The 13,520-nt window shown below is 30.5% G+C and overlaps 1 protein-coding gene across 2 annotated transcripts in view; it reads left to right on the plus strand.

Moving 5' to 3' along the window:
• LOC133189964 (myelin regulatory factor-like) overlaps positions 1 to 13,520 on the plus strand; it is a 69,197-nt gene that overhangs the window by 23,049 nt on the left and 32,628 nt on the right. The window lies entirely within an intron of this gene.

Genomic DNA, 13,520 nt, shown 5'->3' on the forward strand with positions numbered 1-13,520 from the left:
GGTTGTGGGTCACCCAGGTCTAGAAGGAAGAGGAGCATTATCACATAATGTAACATTAATCTTGTGTTCATTAAGAGTTGGTGAAGTTCTTTTTTTTTGGGAGGGGTGGGGTGGGGGGGTCGGGGGTGGTGGGGGGGGGGGTTAAGCCCTGATCTTTTATTTCTGTGTACTAGAACATTGCAGACATCAATCTGAATGAGAGTTGTTTCGACTTCCTTGTCCCTGGGAGATGTTTATGATTATCTGTGGGTGATGAGGAAAGAAGAATTTGACAGGCTAATTCTGTTTAAGCTATTTCCTTACTATTAATGAGAAACCAAGTCATAACTTATGGGTTACTAATTTACTTATATAGGTTTTTAACCTTGACATTGGTCTAATAGTTAATTGTTACTGTTTTGGTTAGAATGTGGTCGAGTCAAATATTGAAGAATGCAGTTTGTTGCAAACTCCTCTTTTTCTGATGCAGATAGTATTTCCTTGTGTGAAACACTAAAGAAACATCATCATGCCTAAATTAAGTAGGTGAAGGTCACGAGATACATGAGATAGCAAGAACTTGAAATGTTTTCAAATTTCAAGTTACTTAACAGGAGCAGAGCCAGAATTTTAAAGTTTGGGGAGAGGGTTAGCTAAATAGGCAGGGGGTCTCACAGGGTCCAGATTGAGACCTCTATTGGGTCCAGGGTGAAGCCCTGGTAGGGTCCCAGAGGGGGCTTTCAACCTAGGATGCTCATGGATTCTTGAGATTTTATTAGTAGGGCAAAAATGAAGTCTTCTAAGCAGACATTTATACTATTTCTTAAGTTTTCATTAAATTAAAGGATTATAATTTTAAAATAAACTAGGAATATTTTAAGGTCTGTGGAATCAAGCTTAGGAATCATTTAGCTTCCAAAAGCTCTTCCCTTACAAGAATTTAGAAATAGAGCCTTTTACTTATACCCCTTTATGCTATGATTTGTTTGTTTGTTGTTTTTTGTTTCAAAGATGGAATTATGATTTGTCATGAATTTGACAATCTTAAGGGGAGCGCATGCCAGGTATATTCACCTTTTGTGGGGAGTGAGGGTCCTGAGTTTGACTCCAGCTGGGTATACAACTTAGCAGGGGTTGTAGAACAGATAGAGACTATTTCTTCACTGAATGTTTGGAATTAAGGAGGCTGGGGGGTCAACAAATTAACCATCAGATATAACTTAATTTTTTAGATATGATATTTTAAACTGTCAAATATCATTTGGCAAAAAAAAATTTCATACATTTTAGTTTTAAAATTTGATCATTTTTGTATATCTCTATATGAAGCTGTTCTTCTAAAGGAGATCAATATAGTCTGAAAATGGCCACAACCACCCAGCCCTCTTAACAAGTTAAATATGTGGCACTACCAAGTAAAAATTATTGCCCAGACCTTAATGTTTAAGCAGTGGGTCAATAGAGAAAAGATAATTGTTGTATCAGTTATATATCATTTAAAGCATTGACTACATTGTACTACATTGTACTACATTGTACATGTACCATTCACTGATTGGTGTTTTGATAAGATGGAAAAAAAATATTAATTAAGAAAGCAACAGAAATCAAAATGTGTGTCAAAGAACACATTTAAGAATAAGTTGGCCCAGTTATTAGATACTTTCTTTTAAAGTACCTTAAATTCATGTGATTAGGTTTGTCACAGAAAAGTGACATACTCGGCAGTAATAATGCCTGGAATATAATCATTGTCTACATTTAGATAGATTTATAGTTTATCAGCATAAAACACTCTTAGATGAGTCAAACACTTCTTTTCTCAGTTGTTTTATGTCAAGATTTGGGTCACATTTACATTTTTGTTTTTGACAAGTATTTTATAAGTACTTTGATTTAATTTACAGAGAAAGTAAATGTTAAGGTTTTTAATGACAAAGTAGTTGTTCAGATTCATTAGAATAACAGATTCTCTGAATCAGGCAGGGATAATTAGTAGTATGATTTTACTGAAAGGTTTGCAAGGACATATACATCTATTGACTGACAGTGTCTCTTTCACAGTTTATTGCTACATCAGCTTTATTGTAGGTAACCTTTTTATTGCATTAACTGCCAACTTTACATATTATAAGTTAAATCAGACAAAATGCTTTGAATACCACCTTAAAGTTATATACCTCTGACTTTGCCTTTGACCTTAAAATTTCTAAATGATTCAGGTAGATATCTCTTGAATAATGATTGCTGCTGAGGATAGTTTATTCTCTTCTTCATCTTTTACTTTCACTAATGAGAAAATCAGGATGACCTATTTTGTTCACCACTGGAGATGACTTTGGCCTTGACCTATGACCTCAAAGTGTCTGACACAATACTAGTTATTTGCCTTTGACTCTTATCATTGATTAGTGTTGTGAATCTTATGATGCACTTGTAATTTCATGATCATCAAGTATTTTAAAAAGGATCAATAAATCAATGATCAATTAAAAATCAATTGATTTTGAAGGAATTTATTTTGTAAAGATTTTTAATTCAAACCTACATTTTTTCTTATTCTTTGTAAAATAAAGGCATAAAAAATTAGATGGTTTCTCATTCAACCCATTGTTTCTTTGCTTTTGTTGTCCATTAATTATAAATCCTGCTTAGTGCCATTAATTATCAGCATTGTATGTGAGATCCAGTCAAATACAAAGAATTTCTATGAAAATGATGAATGTAATACTTTTTGATAAAAATAGAAAATAGGAAAATCTGAGGTAATTGAAAATAAAGTGCATTTCAAGATCAATCACTGAATTTTTCTGATTGATTGCTTGGTTTTTAGTTTACAGGGGTATCTTTTTTGGTCTCCTTTGATTAATTTGGGACTGATCTGAAAATTCAAGATTTCATTTGTTCAAATTGTGATTAACATGTACTGGCCATATATATAATAGGAGCACTGTCTGTTAATTCAGTCGGAATGCTTATTTTTAGGATCAATTTCATTTTTGCTAGAAAAAAAAATGTTGTAAAGCATTGCATTTTTGTTGTACGTTAGTAGACAAGGACATTTTCACATATCAGGTACACTTAAAACCTGCATTAAGACAAAAAATTATTTTAAAAAGGCATATTGAACCGGCTTTTAAAATCTATTGCACCTGTCATTAATGTCATTAATCAAAATCAGGCATATGAAATAGGTATTTAACATGTTGATAAATGCCTTTCTAGCTAAAAGACCAATATGCTGTGACATTTAAAATATCATAAAGCCAACACTTTGCAGCTTATTGATCACCTTTTTTATAAACATTTAAGTTCATTAGGTAATTATATTGTTTGGAGTTGCACAGATCCTTTTTCCGATACCATCCGTATTGGGTTACTCATAGAACGTTAGAACTTTATTGGGACTTTGTCACGACAAGCTCCAAAAATAAATTTTGTCTACAAGATTGTATCTAACCTTTTTTCTGTGTCTGACTTCCTAGTTTGAAGCTCACCTGAGTCAAGGACTCAAGTTTTCTTCATGAAATTTTGTTATGCATCTGTATGATTGACATTTACTTTCTCCAGATTAGTCACTTGTTTTGTAGCCTTTTTTGACCATTGGTGGTGGAGACAATTTTTTTTTTTCAATTTTGATATTCAACTATGTTTTAGGCTACTAGAAGGTTAGCTAGTTAGACAGAAGTGGAAAGCAGGATGGGATGATCTTAACTAATCTTCTGATGAACCTGATGACCACAAATGACAAAACTTTCATAAATTCAAACAATGTACACAGCAATATTCTAATTTGTAAATTTGTTGGCCTGAAGCCAAGGATGCTGGAAAAGAGAGGGTATAGTCACTTAATATTTGGCTTAAAAGGCAGTCCCACAGGTCCAGCCCCCTCTAAAGTTTGATTAATACATGGGAAAGGTATTTAAAATACATTCTTGTGAAGTCTTCAACAACAATGTTGCACTTTTCAAGATGAATTTGCTGTAATGCCATTTTTCAATGCCTGTATACTATTTGTCAAATGAATCAAGATCCTTTCTTCTCCTTGTGAGGAGTGGTCAGTATCAATTTAAGTCATTGAAACTCATGTGAGCATTATTGTCCATGAGGCCTATTTATTGCCTTTTAACAATGATAATGGCTTGGCAAAAACTAACCGACTAGAAATGAAACTTTTAATAAGGATTTGCAATAAATGGCAGATACTCATTAAGATTAAATGGATGAAATATTAATTTTTAAAATTTTCAATGTTCTAAAATAATTAAAGAGTGTGTTCTGGGAATCAAAATGGCTAGGAGTGAATCCTTAAATCGAAAAATGTTACTGCATGAATAAGAAGTAAGGATGCATGAAAACTATTTCACACCATGAACATGATAAATAATGATGTCAGTATCTGCTTTAATCCACAATGATGATAATCTTTTCTAATCCTTAATACAAAAGTGATGCTAATCAGTTTTTGATAGCAATATTTTCTGGTTTTATTATTATTATTAACATTATGTGATATATTACAGTATACTTCATAATTCAAACAAAATGAAGACTATAAGGCCTGTTTTACTGTGATATAAGTATTTTATAACAAACTATTATATTTTGACTGTGACCATGAGTTTCCACATGAATGTAACTGTAAATCATTTTTTTTATGCGATAAGTTTATTTTTGCGTAATTATGCAAGATCGTCTGCTTGCAAAAGTTTCGTTCTCATATTTTATTGGTATAGATTATATATATACAGCAATAACCAGAATTCATGAAAATTTTGTCCCACTTCTAAGTACTAAGTACCTAAGGTCTCGTGCGAATTTGTTGATCTACAGTTATGATGTTCATAGGAGGCATACAGTAATTTATTATTGAATGAACAGAATATGTCTTTGATATTACTTGAAAAACTGCTGATTGATTTGGAATTAACCATTTTTTTCCTTTAATTAGGAATGTTAAAATCTATATTATCATAAAGTCAGTTTGTGGGATTATGATTCAGAAAAATGCCCTGCATGTACAGTATGTACTGTGAATTATCAGCTTAACAGAATAGTGTGTGACTTACTATGAACATTTTCTGCATTCATTGAACTATTTCTTTTCATTATACCATTTTCTTATCAAGTGTTTGTTTAAGATGGATAGGAGAAAACATGATAAAATAATAATAGATTTTTAAGAGTCTTATCTCGCTCCCAGGCTACAGTATACAGCATTTATACCAGAATATGGTAATTTTTGTTTGAGAAGAGAAGACTTTCTTACATGTAAAATACTGTGGGTAAGTATTAATAAAAATGTAGATAATCGCAATGAAGGGAAAGTCATGTGAAAAGTAGGACGCCTGTTCAACACAAGATGTGTGATGCACATTCACACAAGGTAAGAGAGATAACTCTGGGACACTAACTGGTTTAGTTAGAAGTGAATAAATGTTATAGTGTAAGCTATGGACTGTGTAAAACTTTTATAATCATCTTTTTATTTTTTATAAATACATTAGTTTTGAAAATATAACAATGATCAATAAATGATAAACTGTCTAAGACAAATATATGGAACTTCCAACTACTATTAGTACTTTGAGGTACCTTCAATGGGTGGTAAATCTGATTGTTATAGGCACATTTGGTTGGTTAGGTCAGTTATCTATAGCTATGTCCATTAATTTGTGTCCATATCATCGATGCAGAGTTTAAGAAACATCCCAAGGTAGAATAGGCGTAAAGCTCATTTTTGACTTTTTGACTCCCCCCCCCCCCCCCCCCCCCAACACACTTGCACACACACAAAAGTATTTGTGGCATTTATGGAATTTAGGAGCTATTTTGAAGTGTGACATAAAATATTAGAATGTATAAAAACTTTACTGAGGTTTGGTAACGGTATCAGACTAATATCAAGCTCTCATCATAATTAGGCTGGTCTTTGGGTTAAAAATTGAGAATAAGTTGTAATTTTTATTTTTCAAAACCTTTCTCTCAGCCCTCAAAACTCTTTTTTGTTTGATCTTGCAATTAAAAAATTAAAAAAAGCATTCAAAAAAGAAGCTGAAGATTTATGTAAATTAAGGGGGGAAAAACAATTAAAAGCGTTGCACTATGAAAAGAGAGATAATCCTGTTTGTATTTAGGTAATTATCTTTCATTAGATGAATTCTTTTTTCAACTTTCATGAATTAAATCATACATTTTTTTTTTACGATAAAAGGATACAACATTTCTGATGAACCTATGCAATTCGAAATCGATACTTAAATATTACCTAAATATTTGAAGGTCGTAAAGGTTTTTTGCTCTTTTTTTCTTGCATGAAATGTGAGGATATGTAAATGAGATACAATTGGCATAAAATTATGGAAAATGATATAGGTATGATCATTATACCTGTGGTTAGAAGGATGGAAATGAATTTCAGTGCTAAAAACAGTAGAACCTTCAAAATATTGGAACATATACATAATACAATGCACAGATAGAGATCATCTCATATTGACACAGATTCTTGGATTAAGGTAGGAGGGTTTCAATTAATTGAATAAATTAATTAACATAATTTAGTAAACAGATTATGTAATATTTAACATCTGAGATAAAATTGTTTGAAAGATTTTTGTAGGTTTGTGATAAAAATTTATGGCATGCAAGAATTACCAGTGTGTTGCGTTTGTGATACACACAAATATGAGGAATCTTGATGTACACTGCCTGCACATTTTTAATAATTTTTGCAAAAGGATGATTTTAAAAATAAGTTTGTTTTTTTTTTAATTTTATTTTGTTTTTAGTTGTGTTTCATGATTTTATCAAATATACTGTGTGTGTGGTTTTTTTTTTTTGGAGATGCATACATATTGACTATGTGTACATAGCTATATGTAAACTGTTGTTGCTGATTAAGAGATTTAGCATAAGTTTTTTTTCACCAAACATTTTTGGCTAACCTGAGCCAGCTGATGTTCAAATGAGCTTCTTTTCAAATTTACAGTTGACCAGCTCAAGTATGTATCTGAGTTTGTAAACTTTTCAGAATTTCATCTCCAGAAACACAGGGTCAGTTTCAACCAAACTTGCCACAAAACTTCTCAGGGTAAGAGGGGTTAAAACATTTTCAAATGGAAAATCATGTACTTTTTCAAGGGGAGATAATTGAGAATTTAAGGAGAATAGCATGGGATCATCACAGTCTTTTTCTCTAGAACCAAGGCATCAGAAAAGATAAAACTAACATGTCAAACTTCAAAGGTTATAACAAAAGTTTATAATCCTAAGGTTATAAGATTTAAACTTTTTAAAAAAAATTTTTAAAAAATACTTATTTTTTGTGGTTATTGAAAAAATTTTCAAAATTTGATTTTATTATCAAATTCTTTTATTATCAAAATCCCATTTTAAATTTGCTCATCTGTGAGTAGGGGGAAAGGGGCAAAAATAAAATGGGGGAAAAAATTTCCCTGTATACAGTATATCAGTGATAAAGGTGGAGGAAAAACAACAGGGAAAAATGTAAAATATAAGCCTCAAATGGTTCATTCTGGAAAAAAAGGCACCTCAGCCAGACTGGAGCATTTTGTCGAGTTAAATCCACATATTTACAAAATATACAATGTAAATTCAGTTAACGTTCAGTTTCTTGAACACTGATATCTTGAAAACCATGAATATGTTGAAGTGAATTGGAAGTCCCAATCACTTATTCTTTATGTATTTTACCATGGATATCTCAAATCCCCATATATCTCAAAGGTTTTTTTTTTTTGGTCCCATTGAGATCAAGATAATGAGGTTTGACTGTATTGCAGAAATATGAATTCAGAAAAATTCCAAATCTGTGAGCACTCTCTAGAATAGAGCCAGAGATTCCTGTAAACTTTTTTCTGTAGAAGTGTCCAGTCTGTCTCCTTCTTTGTTAAAAAATTTCAAAAGAGACCAAAGATTTACAAACAAGTACATTTGGAAATTTGTAGGTTCTTGTTCAGATTTACATGGTACAACTTATGTCACCAAGGGACCAAAATTATACAGTGATGTATTTTGAGTTTTTCTTTATCATGGATCCTCATGTAAATTAGATGCTGAGAAAGAAGTCCAGAAATCTGGGAAAGAACTAGAACAATGGATTTGTTCAGTTTTGTCATATTAATATGTCATCCATTATAATGCACTGCTGATACATTAATGTTTTTGTATATTCCACTGACCTATAAGATGGCCTTTACATAGAAATCAGAAAATAGGACAAGTCTGTGAAGATCTTTTTCTGAAGGTCAGGAGTCTATACAGTTTTGTAAAATACTTTTAATATGCAGACAATATTTTGTAGTATGGATCCTAAATGTTTGTTTAAACCATGATTTATAGCTTACATTTAAATGGGCTGCACTGGAGAGTCCAAATGTCTTGAAATTCATCTCACATTAAGGAAAATGAGAGCTGAGTGAGCATTTTGGTCCAGATGAGCCTCTTGTGAGGGGGAGGGGGGTAGTGTCAGGAACTGAGAGAAAATCAGACACTCCATATAATGTACTCATCACCACTTATAGCCATACAACTCCACCCAACTTCTAATTTCCTTTATCACTGCCTAGATATTAGGAATGTATGATATAATATGGCACTTAACAAAGCAGAAAGCTAATTCTTACGATAGTGATTGTCCTGCCTTTGATGGATATATATTAAAATTACAAATTGCCATTAATTTTCAGAGATAACACTGACGACATTTATTCCTTATGCTATTGGACTATAAGTCACAAAATATCAATGTCACACTGTCATAGAATTATCAGAGATTTACAGATTATTCTGGGGGCTTCACATTTCATGGGTGGATTCAGAAAAATACAGACACTGCTTGCTACCAACTTTTAGCTGTGAATGGTGTTATGGTGTCAAGTTTAGCCATTATTTTTCATTTGTACAAAGGTTGAAGACTGTTGTTTCGACACCTGTGATTTATGACCAGAGTTAGATTGATTGCACTAAACTCTTTGACAGTGGATTTATCTCTTGTTTTTACTTAACTCTGTTAAATGCAACAAATTTATGCAAAATTAACAACTTTAAAGAAAATGAAAAAAAAACTTAGAGCCATTTGATCCACTATGAAAGGTTCATAAGTTAAAAGACAGTGTATTCAAAAGCTACAGCTGCTAAATTTGTCTGAAGAAATGAAATGAATACTTTATCTTTAATGTGCAAACTTGAGCTCTTATATTAACATTTTATTTTGTTTCAAAATTCCAAAACCAGAATGCTATTTTCCCATTCCTTCAAGCAGGTCAATTATTTGTTAAGGTCAAGATCTAGTAAATGAAAGGTGCCTACAGATTTCTCAGATTTGAGAAATTAATTCCTTTAATGATGCTTTATAATTTTAGCTTGGTCAAAGAAGTTGTTACGGGGCAAGATTTGTAGGTAAATAAGACGAAAAATCATATTTAAACTGTCATTTTTAATGAAAAAAGAAGAAAACCTGTCATGAATATGGGAGTTTTTTCCAAATCAGACCAATGAAATGTATTCAGATTGCCTACAGTCTCTCAGAAAACGTTAATATGTATGTTCTTGGTCTCTTCTTTAAAATAATATTAAATTGAATATAGGTATCGGGATTACTTTTCTCATGATTTCAAATTGGAATCCATGAAAATACTTTATTTTCTACATAATTTTATTAGAGCCGTAAAGTACGGGAAAAAGAAAGTTGAAAATGATTATGACGTCATAATGGATCTAGCACCAAAAAGTTAGTCTAAAGTCATTTACTAGATCTTGACCTTAAAGCATCTGTTAAAGATTTGAAGTCATCAATGCTAGTTTATTAAATCTTTAGATATTTTCATTGCTGAACACTTTCTAGATAACTAACATGAATTTCTTTTCTTTTTTATGATAGATAGAGTTAAACATTTTTTTTCTCAAACATTTTCGGACTATTCTGAAAAAAATGTTGAGATAATGGAGAGTTCAACATATCCTTTTTATTCCATAACTTTTTCTTACTATTTCCTAACTTTGACATATCTTTATTGGTTATCTTTGTCATATTCTTAATTTTCCTTAACTTTGACATATCATTGTATTCCTTTACTTTGATGTATTGAAGAATACTATTCTTGTAAGCATCTTACTTGACATATCTTTACTATTCCAGAACTTTGACATACCCTAATTATTCTTTAATTTTGACATATCCTAACAATTCCATAACTTTGACATGTCCTAATAATTCTTAACTTTGACATATCCTTATTATTTTGTAACTTTTACATGTCCTTGTATTCCTTAACTTTGACATATTCTTACTATTCTGTAACTTTGACATATCCTTACTATTCCATAACTTTGACATAATAATTTTATTCATTACTATTCCTTACTTTGACATATCCCTGTGTTTCATAACTTAGACATATCATTGTATTCCTTACTTTAACATATTCTTGGTATTGATGTAAGGATTTTTGAGATGTTAAGGTTTAACAGCACTAATCACTGAGATACAATTGAACTTTGGTATCTCAAACACTGATATCTCGAATACCATGGATATGTTGAAGTAATATGGAAGCCCTGACATCTTGGTTTTAAGTATTTTACCATCAATATCTAAGTCGCCCGTGTGGCGCAGTGGTTAGAGCGTTTGCTCTAGAGTAGAGTAAGTAAGGAGATGATCCTTATGTCATGGGTTCGAATCCTACTGTGGGACATGGAGACCGGTCCCTCGGATGAGACCGTATAAACTGAGGTCCCTTGTCGCAGTAGGTGCTGGCACAAAAAGATCCCTCACTGCTCAATGGCCATGAGTGCTGAGTTATAGGTCAAAATTTGCAGCTCTCCACCGGCAAGTGGTGGCGTCTCCATATGAGTGAAAAATTATCGAGAGGGACGTAAAACAATAAACAAACAAACAAACAAACCATCAATATCTCGAATCCTCAGATATCTCAAAGTTTTTTCTCAATCCCATCGAATTCGAGATAATGAGGTTTGATTGTATTATATAATTTCCTTATAGTATAGAGAAGGCCTCATTATAGGAATTACAAACATTGTTAATGGTACCTCTAGTCATTATGTGTTTTCTGAAGTTCTTGTAAGATGCTATTGTTTAAAGAATGCTGCAGACTTAATTTCCTTATCTGCAATCTTTGACCCATCTTGTTGCAGACTTAATTTCCTTATGTGCAATCTTTGACCAGTCTGTTGCAGACTTAATTTCCTTATCTGCAACCCTGTAGTGTGCCTTTGCATATAGGAATAGAAAAACTGTACCTTAATAAGAGAAAAAACAAATCTGTTACAAGGGTTTTAAGAAGAACTTAACAAAAATACATACCTTTTGATTTTTACTTGAGAGGTCTCATTTCTTTTGGTTCTGTGAAAGGTTTAGCTAAATGTGATTCTTGATTAAGAGATATAAGCTAGCTAGGTGATGATATGTTGTCCCATTGATACCCTTCACACTGCCATGAAGAAAAAAATTATTGATGAATTGACATAAACACAGAGACATATTGGTATACTTTTTTTGGGATATTGAAGTGCATGGCAGTAAATGGTTTTAATGAAAAATAGAAATCGATCATGACAATTTTTATGAAAAATAGAAATCGTTACAGTATTTATGAAAAATAGAAATCATGACAATTTTATTCACGAATTTAGATAATATTATATAGCTTCATTACTCGGAAAAAGTGACTTCCATAGTTAGCAAAAAGATGTTACTCTTTCCAAGTAAAAAATAAAAAAAATTATGAAAAATAGAAATCGTTACAGTATTTATGAAAAATAGAAATCGTGACAATTTATTCACGAATTTAGATAATATTATATAGCTTCATTACTCGGAAAAATTGACTTCCATAATTAGCAAAAAGATGTTACACTTTCCAAGTAAAAAATAAAAAAAATTATGAAAAATAGAAATCGTTACAGTTTTTATGAAAAATAGAAATCGTGACATTATTTATTCACGAATTTAGATAATATTATATAGCTTCATTACTCGGAAAAATTGACTTCCATAATTAGCAAAAAGATGTTTCACTTTCCAAGTAAAAAATAAAAAAAATTATGAATAATAGAAATCGTTACAGTTTTTATGAAAAATAGAAATTGTGACAATTTATTCACGAATTTAGATAATATTATATATATCTTCATTACTCGGAAAAATTGACTTCCATAATTAGCAAAAAGATGTTACTCTTTCCAAGTAAAAAATAAAAAAATTTATGAAAAATAGAAATCGTTACAGTTTTTAATGAAAAATAGAAATCGTGACAATTTATTCACGAATTTAGATAATATTATATAGCTTCATTACTCGGAAAAAGTGACTTCCATAATTAGTAAAAAGATGTTACTCTTAAATATTTCCAAGTAAAAAATAAAAAAAATTATGAAAAATAGAAATCGTTACAGTTTTTATGAAAAATAGAAATCGTGACAATTTATTCACGAATTTTATAATATTATATAGCTTCATTACTCGGAAAAAGTGACTTCCATAATTAGTAAAAAGATGTTACACTTTCCAAGTAAAAAAATAAAAAAATTTATGAAAAATAGAAATCGTTACAGTTTTTATAAAAAAATAGAAATCGTGACAATTTATTCACGAATTTAGATAATATTATATAGCTTCATTACTCGGAAAAATTGACTTCCATAATTAGCAAAAAGATGTTACACTTTCCAAGTAAAAAATAAAAAAAATTATGAAAAATAGAAATCGTTACAGTTTTTATGAAAAATAGAAATCATGACAATTTATTCACGAATTTAGATAATATTATATAGCTTCATTACTCGGAAAAATTGACTTCCATAATTAGCAAAAAGATGTTACACTTTCCAAGTAAAAAATAAAAAAATTTATGAAAAATAGAAATCGTTATAGTTTTTATAAAAAAATAGAAATCGTGACAATTTATTCACGAATTTAGATAATATTATATAGCTTCATTACTCGGAAAAATTGACTTCCATAATTAGCAAAAAGATGTTACACTTTCCAAGTAAAAAATAAAAAAAATTATGAAAAATAGAAATCGTTACAGTTTTTATGAAAAATAGAAATCGTGACAATTTATTCACGAATTTAGATAATATTATATAGCTTCATTACTCGGAAAAATTGACTTCCATAATTAGCAAAAAGATGTTACGCTTTCCAAGTAAAAAATAAAAAAAATTATGAAAAATAGAAATCGTTACAGTTTTTATGAAAAATAGAAATCGTGACAATTTATTCACGAATTTAGATAATATTATATAGCTTCATTACTCGGAAAAATTGACTTCCATAATTAGCAAAAAGATGTTACGCTTTCCAAGTAAAAAATAAAATATGTAATTGAATAAAAATACAGTAAAGATAAAGGGGGATTATATTGATTATAAGAGAAACCTAATTGGCTGCGAGTTATAAGATAAATTATTCATTAATTAATTAGCAAAAACTGTATGACCAATCCTTTTTATATGATTTTTTTTGCTATTATTGAAAATGTTGGATTGTTAAA

Source organism: Saccostrea echinata, unplaced genomic scaffold, assembly GCF_033153115.1.
Source record: "Saccostrea echinata isolate AGI-Se365-2 ecotype Australia unplaced genomic scaffold, CSIRO_AGI_Sech_v1 ptg000020l, whole genome shotgun sequence".
In the NCBI taxonomy this organism is placed as follows: domain Eukaryota; kingdom Metazoa; phylum Mollusca; class Bivalvia; order Ostreida; family Ostreidae; genus Saccostrea; species Saccostrea echinata.